This window comes from Anas acuta, chromosome 3, assembly GCF_963932015.1.
Source record: "Anas acuta chromosome 3, bAnaAcu1.1, whole genome shotgun sequence".
Classification (NCBI taxonomy): domain Eukaryota; kingdom Metazoa; phylum Chordata; class Aves; order Anseriformes; family Anatidae; genus Anas; species Anas acuta.
Genome location: NC_088981.1, coordinates 33,966,274 through 33,979,876, shown reverse-complemented (window position 1 = coordinate 33,979,876; position 13,603 = coordinate 33,966,274).

Genomic DNA, 13,603 nt, shown 5'->3' with positions numbered 1-13,603 from the left:
TGGACTCACATCATAGCACAGCAAGACTTTTATTGATGTAGAACTCATAATGCAGCAGCTTAAATATGACATAGAAAATGACGGTGACTTTCACAGTGACTTGCAGTCTAATGGAACTCCCTGAAGCTGTGGCGAATGTTGAGGACAACAGCTGCAGGAGACTGCTACCAGGCTGTGTTGCTGTACTCTCAGGAAAAAGTGGTGTGAATTGATACTTCGTTACTTTATTTCACCAAAAAAAAAGGCGGGGGGGGGGAGGGGGGAGGGAGGGGGGGGGGGGAAGGAAACTATTTGCAAACTTGGGAATCTATTTGTTTTCAAACAAACAAAAAGTTTGATTTTCAGAAGTGTTTAGCATTTGATTTCCTTTGGACTCCCATGAAAGTTGGGAACGCTGAGCATTTGACTCATAAACAGGCCCTTGCCAACCTGTTTTTTCAACTTCACTTGTTAAGCAGAAGTTTTGTAAGCCTTGCCTGAATTTCAGAATTTCATGCCCCAAAGCAGGTTCTGTTCTCTAGTAGCAACAATCAAATCCTCTTCTGTGTAATCTTTTACGCATTGTTCCTTTCAGAAATGTGTGATCTTTGTTACCTAGAAAACGGAGAGGCCAAATTCAAAAGAGAGAAGCAGCATGATACCAAATTGTAAGATCAAACCAAGGTGCTGTAGCAATCCATGCAATGGCGTAATATAATTAGATCTGATTTCTTTTGTATGCTGATTAGACATATAATTGTTAAGAAGTTTGACAGTTGTCAGGATTGGAGAGTAGATGCCCAGTTATTTTAAGAAAGAAGTTGGAATATAAACTGCCTGTCACCTCACTTAGTAAATTTTGGCATTTTTAACATATGGGGATACTTATGCAAGGAAGGCTTGCTTTGGAAACAATGTTTGCCTAAAACAGTATAGACTAAATGTAAGCCAGAAAACTGTATAACCCAGTCAATGAAAAGTAGTACATGCTGAAAATATCTGCATTCCCAGGCCATGTGGCCAAGTTAAAAAGAAGGTAAGTGCTTTTTGCTCTATCCTGGGGAATCAAAGCCCTCTTGAGGGCTTGGAGAAATTTCCATTGCAGCCCTCAGGCAAAATTTTGGTTATGTTCGGGGTAATGCAATTCATAGCAAGTGTTGGATATATTATACTAGAAGGAAAAATACACTTAGAAAGCATGGATAGGAGAGGAAAAAGGTTGGATGAACTCAAAATTAGGAAGAAATATTCTTTCTCATTGCTTTGGTAAGGATCCAGTTTATGTGCTTAGGCTGGTAAAATATCTATTAACAGGAAGGGATTGTGAGGAAGTGAAGACAAATGGAAATGCAGACACCTTTCCAAACAGTAGCAGAGGCAGTTGTATGCTACACAGCCTGGGGACTGATTTCTAACTTGTTTCTAAAGGATGGACTCATTTGTAAATGAGCAGTAGCAATTTAAGCTTAAAACATTGTCACATCATTTGAATACGAGTTGGAGAGACCAGACATATACCAAGTCACAGTCATTTTGTATTCACATTAGGGAGCAAAGTACACATCACTGACATTTTTGTTACTTACTCATTTTATAATTTTCCCTTTATGAACTACTACTTAAAAATCCTCATAGGCTGTACTAAACAAAGTAAATCTGGAAAGTAGGTTAAGTATGTAGGCAATGGTTTCCTTATAGCTTAAGGCAAAAGAGAGAGAATCAGATATCTTACTTGAGTCTCTATACTCCTGTGCTTTCCCATTCTCTTCCCTTCTTTCTCTCCCAATAATATGCCAAGCTTCTATACCAGGGAGCGTGGTTTGGTGTTGTGTTATGTTTTGGTTTGTTCTCTGAAGCATCAGAAGAACAAAGAAAAAAGTGTATCCCATTTAGCAAGAGTGAGTGCATCACAAAAATATCCCTTAATGCAGCAGAGTCATTGGGAAATTTTACATCTAGTCAATGTAATGGTAGAGTGGTAACTCTAGCCCCATTTATGAACAACTGTGCTTTGCTGTCTAGTTTTTAAGATGTTAAGCTTGGAGGTTGAAGCTTAAAAATGTAAACTTTTATTTTTATTATCATTTCTCCGCCCCCTAAGATGTATAGTCTTAGGGGGGGAAACTGAAATATTCACAGATATATGCACAGGTTCTCTCCCGGTTTGCAGAGAGGACACAGGCCAGTTGTTATCGATGTATTCATGGAAATGCAAGCTTCTGTCATTCCGTTTGATCAAACACCTCTGTGTGTTTTGAATGTTAAGATTCACAGTGCGTGTGTAGGGAAGATAGTGGTATCGCTTAGCACTGAAATATCATCATCTCTAGGATAAAATCAAATTGGCAAGAGGAGGTATTTTTAGACTATAAAAGGTATATTTGGCTTCCTATCTTTCAAACAGTTATTATTTAAGAGAGGACATTCTGTGTCCTGCTCTGCTGCTTTGAGCCCTTGAAGAGATACAGTCTCTGTGCTCTGGTATCCTTTTTCTAATAGTAGTCCATAGCAGAGTGAGATGCCATGAAGAGCCTTATCTAAAGCTTTTAAGAAACCTAAATATACCAACTTGATCACATGCATTATTGTGCTTGTTTTCTTTTTCAAGGCACCTAACAAATTTCTGAGGTAATTATTTCCTCTGCAAAACATCTTGAGTTTTTTATGTGTTTACCAAAGGGGAAACACAGCTCATCTCTTGCCCTATGGAAGAGTTTTTACACTTTCAGATCTGTTGGATCATACACTTTTACCTGTCCCCTGTTTCATTTGGAGTCCTTCACTACTGCATGTAGTGTGGTTTTAGAAGACATGCGCCACTGCTCAGGGAGTGCATGTGATGTGTGCTGCAAATCAATCCACCACCCAGCCAAAGAAGCGTAGCTGTGGGATAGCCTGGGAATTTGGTCATCCTCGTTCACTGCCAAGTGCTTGCCCAGGCACCTGCTTCCAGTGACTGCCTGTGGCTACTTTCTTGTGCCTCCCTTATTCTCCAGTTGTGTGCCTTGCTGCATGGAGTTCATGCACAGGGCAACAACATAGGTTGAGACACAGATGTGTTCGTTTAATCTAAAGATTTCTTTGCTTGTAGGGCATGTATCCACCCATATCTCTGCGTACCTGATGTATGCAAATAGCTGCAAGCAAATGAGTTATGTGCATACACATGCTTGGCTAATGAGAGAGCCTTAATTTGATTTGTAGAAATTGTGAGTTTTGAAAATGTGGACTATTGTATTCTTAGTTAATTATCTTTGTTGAGGATTCCCAAATTTCTGCTTAATGACCATATGAAAGTAAAAGTGATTCTAGCAATAACTGTACCTAATTGCCCTTGCCTTGGAGACTGCGTTAGACCAAATCTGAGCTGTATTTGGAAGTATACATTTTTGAGAAAGAGCTATTTTGCAGCCTGATTTCATGGTTTCCTTAGATAAATATCTGAAGAAATCATATACAAACAAGTACTCTTGAATATATCAATAAGGAGTATAATAAAAGAGTATTAGAAAGTTGCTTAGGAAATGCCTGAGGCTCTCTGGTGCAGTTCTACAAAGCAATTTGCTATCAATCCATTGTTGCAATGTATTAAACCAATGCCACTGTACGGATCTCAAAGGGTCTTCGTTTTTAACAGTCTCATGAAATGGACATGTAAGATGTGTATTTTTAAGCAATGAGAATGTAGAACAAATAGATATATTTGACAGGTGTGTTCTTTATGCTGAGTGCTCTTTGGTAGACCACTGCATAAATATCCTTGTTGTTTTAATTCAGACATGACATTATCACATTCTGTTATCAGCTTCTGGGTGAAAAGGTATTTTTACTAAGGTGCTGACACAGTGTAATTTTATTGCTGCTTGCACTTCAGCATCACTTAATGGAGGTGGCACTTTCTCTTACAGAAGTATTTTTAAGCTAATAGTTTTACTATTAATAAGCAGATAAATGTTTTTTTATTGATATAAATGGAAAACGTGTCATGGTGCTAAGTTCTAAGCTGTATAGCATCAGAAGAAGTTCACTGCAAATGCGTAAGCTTACATTATGGTTACATTTTAATTTCTGTAGTTATTAATGATAATATCAGACAGAAACAACTACCCTTGTAAGTGACTGAAATGAGGAAAGGAATTAATGCATAGTTTACTCACTGTCATAGCATTGTCTAGGTTAAAATCTATTAGTATGATCATAAGGAAGAAAAGCCTTTGTGATTAAGGCTGTTAGAAGAAATGTGCTTTTCAGCTAAAACACAGAAGGATGTAACAGTAGTGGTGTACGAATATCCTCAGTCAACAGCTTTCCAGTTGATATGTACACTTAACTCTTTCCCATATGTTTAACGGTACTGATTTCTTGGTCTGCTCCATTGGCCTGCTCCCAGCAGCTTTCCTTTTCTTTGTGTTACTGTAACTTGAACGTGCAGGGGCTTCTATCAGCGACAGCACTGTTCTCTGGCTCTCAAGTTCAATCTGTTGAGAGGGAAATGGAGCATGTCATTACTATACAAACACTTTCTTTGTCCATGTTCTTGTACTGAACTGGTGAAAAGATTTATTTAAATGCAGGGAAATACAGATAGCTCCGTAGTCAAAAGTAATGTCTCTAACTGCAGACCTGTAGAAATATTTGGGCAGAGAACACTAAATACTGCATTGGTAACTTCAAAGTCTTAAAAACTTAACTGGGGAGAGTTTTGCCATAGCTGTAGCCCACAACTGTAATATTAGCCCCTGACTAGAACGGTCAGTTAGCTCTAGCATTCTTTCCACTTTTCTGGAATCAGGAGCAATAGTATAAATATGCATAGGTCATCCTGGACAGTTTATGAGCTCCTAATTCTTCATTAGATTGACCTTTCTTTCTGTTTCAAACTAGACTAGGCCAGCATCATAGAATTTGATTTTACACAATTCTAATGTAGCAGCAATTAAAGATTTATTATATACCTGTATAACAAATGAAGTTTAGATTATATGATTTTAACAGCACTCAATCAGTATCTAAGTATCAGCCAATTAACGCCATGATCTAAAGGAATTTGCTACAATAGAAACAGTGACTTAGGTAGAGATTCATGAATGGCAAGGTTCACCCAAGACTTACTGCGGGGCCCTGGGGGTCTGAATCCAGTCATGCATTTCCAAAATCCCCCTTCAGAAGGAATTACTAGCCCTACTCCCTCATCAGCATCTGTCTTCAGACCAGCTTGTTCCCCAAAGAGTAAGCCCCATGATGTGCTTCCCCTCAGGGGTACCCAGAGAGGTATCCCAGCTCAGGGAGAGATTGAGGGTGTAGCCCACTGTGCTCCCTGGAGAGCTCTATGGGTTCTTGTTTGAGATCCTTATTTATAGGATTGTGAGGCCATTGTCTTTTGGTCAGGAATTTTCCAGGATTCAGTTCTTTCACTACTTAGATTAGGAATTAGGTTGCAAAATCCCCCCCTTCCTCCCCCTTAACCCTGAACAAGGGAGTGAGGCAGTGTCAGACTTCACCACATTCTGTAGATAACAAAGGAATGAGGCTTTTCCTGTCATGTTTATTAGATAAAGTGATTGATTTGTAGTCAAGCTCAGGTTCCTTATCAGGTTGTGTCCTGGTATGAGCTCTGCCTGGGGCTCCCTTGCTCCTATTTGAGGAGCAATCACACTGAGGCCTACTGAGGCCTGAGCAAGACGTAGGCCAAGTGCAGGAGCAGAGCTTACCCATGACAGAGAGCAAGAAATCCTGCAATGTTCTATCATTTGCAAGACTCAGGTGTGACTGATGGTGTGTTTAACAACTTCCATGGTTCATTACACTTGCACATAATCTTTTTGGGTGATAAACAGCATTTGGACATTCCAGTACATGAGTAGGACGATTGAAACTTCTTCTCAAAGAGGGTGCTGTTACTCCCCTCATGTCCTTATTCATACTTGCAACCTTAAAAATGCAAAATGCAAGTTTACTTATATACTAGGACATTTTCTTTCTTGTGTTTTCAAGCTTCAACTCTGAAAATTGCTCCCAGTAGTAGATGTTTAGGGAAATGACTCTCACAATAACTTATTTGTAATGATTTCTAAGCTTAACTGTTTAACATTTCAGATATTCTTTCAGCAGGATAAGGAAAAGGGAAGAAAGATGATTATTCATCTTCAGAAAACCATCCTTTGGGCAGACCTAAAGGAGCTCATGAAAAGACCTGATCCTTCATTTTTAGCCTATCATGATCCATAGTCAAGGAGGTGCTCTTGTAATTTTGAAATGGTTTTTAATAGTGTGAAGATGAGACAAAAAGGAGCAGATTAAACGTGAATATTTAGGACCATATTGACCAATGGACTGACAAGTAAGGTTGATACCTGTGTCAGCTGCTTTCCAAAGCTGCCAAATCCTATGCAGTCAGCGGGCAGTAGGCTGAATACCCAAATTAATAGATGTCTATATTATGTGGACTAAATATGATTTCTGATTCTCCCCACTGATTGCAGTAGTGAGCAGGTCAAATCAGCCATGCTCTCTTAGGTTGTGACATAGCAGTAGGCATATAAATCTAAGATGCCATGGAAGGTCACTGCATATGCCCCACAATTGCCTGTAGTAGTCCTACATCAAATTTAATGGTTGAATTTTATTCAACTGGAAATGCTTGTGTAATATCTAAATCCAAAATATCAAATGTTTTCAACTTGATTATAAGTTTGTATAAGAAGATAACTACAGTATAGCCTCCGTCACTAATGTCACTTGCAACATCTCCCTGTTTTTAATAAATATTAAAGATGACATAAGATCACAGTTGTACTCATGATCTAATTGAAGAAACTGTCCTGACCTAGGTATTATGCAAAGCTGTATTTCAGGCTTAGTTTGAAATTGTTCACTGGTCCATTTTATGGCAAGGAGGATATTAATGTATTCTCTTCCCCTGAAAATGTTGCAGAAGATATTAGGTAACAGCTGTCATGTAAATTTTACTTCTAAGAAGGTGAAGTAGCAAGTTGCTCTATCATTTTCATCCTCAAATATAAATAAAATTGCCCATTTGTTGAGTGATTTTAATTTTAAGGTTGATTGTGCAATCTGCCTATCTTATTTTTCTCAAGATTAGTGGTTTTCCTTAGCTGTCTTTCTCTCCACCCTCTTTTTTCTTTTCCCTCACCCTTCAGAGCCAAATTACTGAAACACAGCAGGTGCTGACAAACAAGAACTTCATGCATTTTATTTATCATGAAACTGCTAAAATTCTGGCTTTTTAGCTCACTTAATCATTTTGACAAGATGACAATACGATGTATCATCACCAGACAGATTACACTAGACAGATGACAATACTAATCCTACAGTAGGTTCTCAAGGGAGATTTTTATTGTAAAAATTGACATATATTGTATCAAGGTGAACATAATACATTTAAGAAAACAACAATTTGCACTGTTCACTATATCTCTAGGACTTTATCACTCTTGAGTCAGAGTTTGTGCTAATCTCAGCTGCCTCAGAATTTGGGCTCTGTTAAAGCTGGCAGGTCCTTCATGTCAGCCCCCACTACTGGGGTTGTTGAGATACTGACAGATAGGACACACACAGATGTTTCCTTAATAGTTATTTCCCCAGGGGCTCCTGTCAGAGCTGTTGGCAGGGAAATAGGGGAATTACCTTGGAAATTGCTAAGTCACTTACACCGAATGATAGACTGGTGCATTGCAAAACAAATTTGACCAGTTCTGAATGTATGAACTGCCTCTAGAAAGAGAGGAAACTCTTCCTAAAACTCTTCCTACCATAGATGATGTCACCCAACTGTTGCTTTGTCAAATCAGTTACAACGCTGCTGGCTGGGGCTGATGCCTGGTGCTCCAATTGAACGGAAGACTTCTCTAAAACATACCTGACCTGTTGAACAATCCTGAGCAGAAGATGATAAAGAGTCAGGAAGCAATCCCTAAAAAATGATGGGACAAAAAAACAATGGTTTAATTTTTGTTTCAGGTGCATTTTCAGAACCCATGATGATCAGCATTTTATAAGATTTGAGCAAAGGAAAATTCTAAGTATTCCTTCATATGATCACTGACTGCCCTGAGATATGAAGTCTGATTACTCTTTTTTCAAAATGCAAATAGTGGTGGTCAGAGGAACAAGCTGCAGGGTGAGGGAACTGAGGTGGCTGTACCCCTGTGGTTGCAATCAGGTGTTAGAAGCACCAGCTTGCGATATATTACGCTGCTCATTTTGCTGCACAAATTACTTGCTGTGCCCACATGTTGAGTTACTTTTAACTCATGGGCAAACTTTGATCTTTCATTTTTTATTTTTTTTTCCTGGCATTAGTATTTATTCTGTGACCTGTGCAAGAAGCACACAGTTCAAACTGAGAATGCCTAAGCCTTGCTGATGCCTGCCATATGTTGACTTATCCTGATATATATTTTTTCTTGATTTCTCAGATATATTCAACATCACAATCCCCATATGGTTACTGTTTCTTTATGTATTCCAGTGGGAGTTTATCTTTTGCTTTTCAAAGGTTTGTCACAGAGACTATCCTTAGTGGAACATTGTTGTGTGCCTGGTTCATCTAATTATCCTCCCTAGTTAAAGATGCATCAGGGGCTCTGTGTTAAATTGGGGAAAGCTTTTAAAGTTGAATATCTGAATACTGAAAGCTGTATAGACACCAGAGAGTGAGCAGAAGGCATCATATACCAAATAGCAACATGCTAAGATGGGAACTGTCACAAACAGGCAGCTTGAGATCCTATGACCTGCATCTGACTATGCCTTGATTTCCACTGCAAAATGAGGGGAAAGACAGCAAAGAGACCTCCACGTCCCCTAAAGTGACCAGGAACATTTTCTTCCCATTACAGCAGATTTACAACATGGTACATGCTCAAGGATCTTTGCTGAGCTGTCAGAGTAATGTTGTACTATACCATAGTCCTACCCATGCAATATGAAAATGGGAGTTTCTCAATGAAACTGCCAAGTTAAATCTGAGAGCTCATAAGGCATCCACTAAAGAACAAAATAATTTAAAACATACTTTTCATAGTAAAGCAATGAAACATTCGCTTTACAAGCCTGATTCCTTGTCCCACTGTCTCACTTATCCTTTCCTAAAAACCATGGCTTTTCACAGTGTTGCACTGGGGTAACATCTTTAGAAGAGATTGTGGTGGAAGAGAGCAAGTGCTTTGCCTTGCTTAAGGCTCCTCTTGCATAGGACATCAGGAGTCAATGAAGCTATTGAGTCACACTGACAACACACCCTAAGGCAGCATCTAAAGAAAGGCAAACTAAGTGAGGTTCCTCAGGATATTAGCAGTACGCTTACTGCAGTGGTTTCTGGTGCTGAAGAAAAACAAGTTCAGACTATTGCTGAAAAAATAAATAAATGAAGATGCTGCTTTTTCCAGTCCCTACTAGACATGTTACGACACAGCATAGCATGGTTTATTGCAATGAATGTTCATCATTCAGATATCTATTCAACTTTTCTATTCATATTCATAAAGGAATTCCATACAATGTCTTATTACAATGCAGCCAGATGTCAAAAAGCAAGACAGAAAGATGTCACTGATTTTGAGAGGCAGCAGTGTGTGCATACCATCAACAAAGATGAATTAATGGTAAGAAAAAAACATTAATGTGAGAAATGTATTATCTTAAATTGCTTTTGTATTGTCTTCCTTATGGTTTCAAAACAGAAAATACACAAACAGCTGTCATGTTCTGCCCCTCAACCCCCATATCCCTCTCCTTTTTTTCTCTCCCTGTTAAGCAAAATCAGGCAGATCAGTGAATACCAAAGGCTGTAAGTCAGGAAAAGATGTATTCTAAGATCTGTGGCACAAGCAGTATTTATAGTTACTGCCTATATTCTATTAGTACTTCTGACATCTGAAGTATCAGATATAAAGTAGCATTAATGAAACAAAATAGGAATTGTAGACTAATAAAACCAAACAAAAATCCTTATCAGAGTTTCTTCTAAGAATAATCAACTGGTTATAGATATTGCTTGTGCAACTACCACTGTACAAGCAAACCTGTAACTCTTCACCCACATTTCCAGATAAATTATGCTATAGATGTGTGAATATATGTACACATGTATTAACAATAAACACACGTGACAGCTTTGTTTGATCTAGGTCCTCAAAAGTCTCTCAGCTAACCGGTAAATACATATCAAAGATTAAACAAAGCAGCTAAAAGGAGCAAAGACCATGTATTATATTTACCCATTCTTTCTACTCTTCGAATTCTCCCTCATACCAATCTCAGTTTGGCAATGTGCTTGCAGAGTGAACTGCCGTAAATCCTGGAGTTCTGTAGTAAAGTTACACAGTAAGCGCCACTGTATTATGCACTAAATCATGGAGTTTTACCAAAGAAGCTGCAATATCAGCTGCTTTCCTGCATTGTTTGTATTTATGGGGAGCGTTCATCACTGATAGATAAGGTCAGTTTGTGCTGCTCTTGTCACTGCCCAGAGATTGAGGATGCGGTCATTTCTCAGAAATTCTTTCTGCTTCTTGCTGTCCCATGTCACCCAGAAAATGAGCTCTGGCAAAAAGCAATCAGAAGAGTGGAACAGCCAGTGTGGATTCTAAGCACATCTGAGAGAAACTTGATTTCATGACTGCACAGTTGTTTGGTTGCTACTCTATTTACTCTTCATGACAACTGGTGTGGAATTTTCTGCCCAGGCATTCAGATAACAAAAAAATGGGCATTGCATGTGTCTAGCTAGATCAGTGAGTTAGGAGGGTAACGTTAAATTCTGTGGCTGAATCAATATTTGTTTCTTGCATGTAGAATTACAGACAAAACGTGAAATAAAACACACTGTAAATTCAGAAGTAAATATCAGTGTCCCAGCAATGGCAAGATTAAGCGTCCACAGAAACAGTGGAGCATACCTGGCTTGAAGGCAATGTCTTTTCCCAAGAGCTGGTGATTTCATGAGACAAAGGAATCTAAATGCTCAATAAACACTATTAAAAGTAAGGCTTTTGACACCTTTTCCCACAGCATTCTCCTCAAGAAACTGGCTGTTCATTGCTTGGACAGGCGTACGCTTCATTGGGTTAAAAACTGGCTGGATAGCCAGGCCCAAAGAGTCGTGGTAAATGGAGTCAAGTCCAGTTGGAGGCCGGTCACTAGTGGAGTCCCCCAGGGCTCAGTACAGGGGCCAGTTCTCTTTAATATCTTCATCGATGATCTGGATGAGGGGAATCGAGTGCACCCTCAGTAAGTTCACAGATGACACCAAGTTAGGTGCGTGTGTCGATCTTCTCGAGGGTAGGAAGGCTCTGCAGGAGGATCTGGATAGGCTGCACCGATGGGCTGAGGTCAACTGCATGAAGTTTAACAAGGCCAAGTGCCGGGTCCTCCACCTGGGGTGCAATAACCCCAAGCTGAGCTACAGGCTGGGAGATGAGTGGTTGGAGAGCTGCCAGTCAGAGAAGGACCTGGGAGTGATGGTTGATAGTCAGCTGAATATGAGCCAGCAGTGTGCTCAGGTGGCCAAGAAAGCCAACAGCATCCTGGCTTGCATAAGAAGCAGTGTGTCCAGCAGGGCTAGGGAAGTGATTGTCCCCCTGTACTCAGCTCTGGTGAGGCCGCACCTCAAGTACTGTGTTCAGTTTTGGGCCCCTCGCTACAAGAAGGACATCGAGGTGCTCGAGTGAGTCCAGAGAAGGGCAACGAAGCTTCTTACCACAAAGCAAGGTAAGAATTCACAGTAAGGCACCTTTTTCATACAGCCTGTTGTTCAATCTTAACAAATACTTAAAAATATTCTTTGAAGTCAGCCTTACCTGCGTGCACTTGAGCTTCTGAGTTTTTTTCATTATTATTATTTTTAGGGCTGAGAAGGCAGCTTAGAATCCATGTAACTTCACTGAAAACAGACAAGGTGAAGGAAGTACTCAAACTCCTCAACATGAAACAACTGTAGAACCCAGGAACACTTACCTGCCAGCTTCTGAACTTGAGTCACTGCCCAGTGAAGTAGTACCACCAGGGTTTTACTGTACTGAGAAGGCACCATCAGCATAGCTATCTCATAGAGTCTCTAAAACTCTTTCACAGAGATGGTGGAAAACATGGAGGAAAAGCAGCCTACTGGGGAACCCTGAGTCCCTTTCACTATGACAGTAGGAAAGCACCCTAGGTAGCCTGAACCTCAAACTCCCCTGGAGTGGCAATTACTCCTATTAGTCCTCATGCTTCCTATATAGCAAAGGCCAAATGATCCCCACCTGGCAGATTTCACTTATCAAAGGTTGAGCCAAAAGACCTTGTGGAATAGGCTCATCTACCTGGCTTCAATGTTTTAAGGTCAATTGCTCCTTATTGCTAAGAGCAATAACCTGACAAGGGGCTTAGTGGTTAGAGTTGACCTAATTAATTAACTACAAAAGGTGCACATGGGTCATATTTCTGTTAGTCGTTCTGTGAGGAAAATTAGTACAGAGCCTGTTAAAATAAGATAAATCAACATAAATAAAAAATAAAAAAAAAGAAAAAAGAAAATTAACTTAAAGGCAAAATTGCCATCATAGATTTTCATCTGTCTAGTCACAACAGATAAAGAATATAGCAATCAGAATGACTTTTCTTGACATTAATGTTGCTTAAATTTGCTTTTCTGAGATCTCTTCTTTATGCAGGACTTTTCAAAATGTAGCGCCATGACCTCCGACTACAGTATTTACTTTGGCTGCATATAAACTCTCACGTATAAATGCCAGGATCCAGATCCTCACTCCCTATTCAGGTCAAGGACCGGGCTGAAAGTTTTGGCTTTAATTTGGTTACATGACTACATTGCTGTCATTGTGGTTTCCCCCAGCCGGCAGCTAAGCACCACACAGCCATTCGCTCACCCTCCCACCTCGCTCTCTGGGATGGGGGAGAGAAATAGGAAAACGAAGCCTGTGGGTCAAGACAGAGACAGTTTATTAAGACAGGAAAATAAAAAATAAATATTGAAAAAAAAAAAACACAAACAATAATAATAACAAGAATAGTACTGCTGCTACTAATGTGTACGGAATAAGTGATGCACAGTGCAATAGCTCACCACCCGCTGACTGATGCCCAGCCTAACCCTGAGCAGCCGGTCCCCCCCATCCCGGCTAGGCACCCCTATATATTGCTCAGCATGACCCCATATGGTACGGAATGCCCCTTTGGGTCACCTGTCCTGGGTCTGTCCCCTCCCAGCTCCAGCTGCACCCTCATATCAGGCATTGCCTCTAACTCTATACAAGAAAGAGAGAGACGCACACCTTTCTACTCTGTCAGCTATTGGCAGACCTATAGAGAAAAAAAAAGTTGTTAATTAAAAAGTAATGTTGTTTTAAGACATTTCACCAAATACGTAATATTTGGTAGAAAGCAGACAACAAATGAAAGGGAAGAAGAAACAGTAGAAGGTACTTGCATGGCCTAAATTTACATGGCAATGGACAACAACGACAACCTGCAATGATTTACAAGTGCCTTACACCATTCACCCTTGAGACAGAAAACTGGGATTCCCGTATGATGTAAGGGGAGTGCAATCCCTCTCAAAATACAAGAGCCTGGGGGACGCTACTGAGTACTGAAA